Source organism: Nicotiana attenuata, chromosome 8 (assembly GCF_001879085.1).
Source record: "Nicotiana attenuata strain UT chromosome 8, NIATTr2, whole genome shotgun sequence".
In the NCBI taxonomy this organism is placed as follows: Eukaryota; Viridiplantae; Streptophyta; class Magnoliopsida; order Solanales; family Solanaceae; genus Nicotiana; species Nicotiana attenuata.
In genome coordinates, this window is record NC_031996.1 from 44,603,508 (window position 1) to 44,604,666 (window position 1,159).

Consider the following 1,159-nt stretch of genomic DNA (forward strand, 5'->3'; position numbering starts at 1 on the left):
TTAAGGAGTATATGATAGGAGCAGGATCTTTTGATAGCAGAGGAAAGGCAGGGGTAAGTATCAAAATACACTCCAGACTTTGGTCCAATGGAATGCAATGGATTTGGGGATATGGATGTACAAAGGAAGAAGATTGTCAGTAGTGATAATATGCAAATGTCTATACCTACGAGTAATGGTTGCAAGAAGTTAGGAGTAGAGGTACAAAGGAGTAGCAGGAGCAGGAGAGTTGCTAGAAATTCAGTCTATCATTATATTCAAATCCAAAAGGAGGAGAGTATAGTGATACATTTTATTACTAACCTAGTTTTCTTTTTTGCAGGGAATGCTACTGTGATCATGCCTTATCCCTTGAACAAATCTTACTTGGTGGTATCGGTACATTGTACTCAATCCAAGGAGAGGAAGGCAAGGGAAGGCACAAGCATGACAATATCCAAAGGAAAGCAGGATAGGTCCAACCATTGTGAAAGCTGTATTGATCCTCGACCTCAGATAAAAATCTTGCAGACAGCAGAAATCTCCTTCTTCAAGAAGGATATCAGCTGGATGATGCACCTGTGGAAAAATATAACAATTCATAAGGAGGGATATCATACGGCACATACAGGGAGTCAGGCATATTTGAGGATCCAATATCCTCACAAAAAGCAGACATCAAATACAAAAAGCAAGATAGAACAACAGGAGGAGATGAAGATCTTTGGTTCTATAACAAAAAGCAGGAATCTCTGTACGTTGCAAAGAAATCTGGACAGTAATGCTGTTATCTTGACTGGAGTCTCAACATGCAACACAAATGAGACAAGGCAGGCTCTTCGACTGATCTTTAGTAGCTAAAACAAAGACTGGATCTTCAATTTCCATCATCATTCTACATGCAGCACTCAAGATGAAGAAGAGGTATATTCAGGCACAAAGGCATTACAACAATCGCACACAGCAGCTCACAGTAAGTACAGGAAATTAATTGAACAACGGAGAAGATTTGGTCACAATTTGTTGATCCAAGCAAGGAGCAGAAGAAGAAAGCAATGGCGGAGCTCTGAAGAAGATAGCTGGGAAGACGTTAACACCTATGTGAGGTACAGGAGTACTCAAACGGATATATGGAATGTAATGACAGCAATAAATATGTCAAGACAATGTTACACGTGTA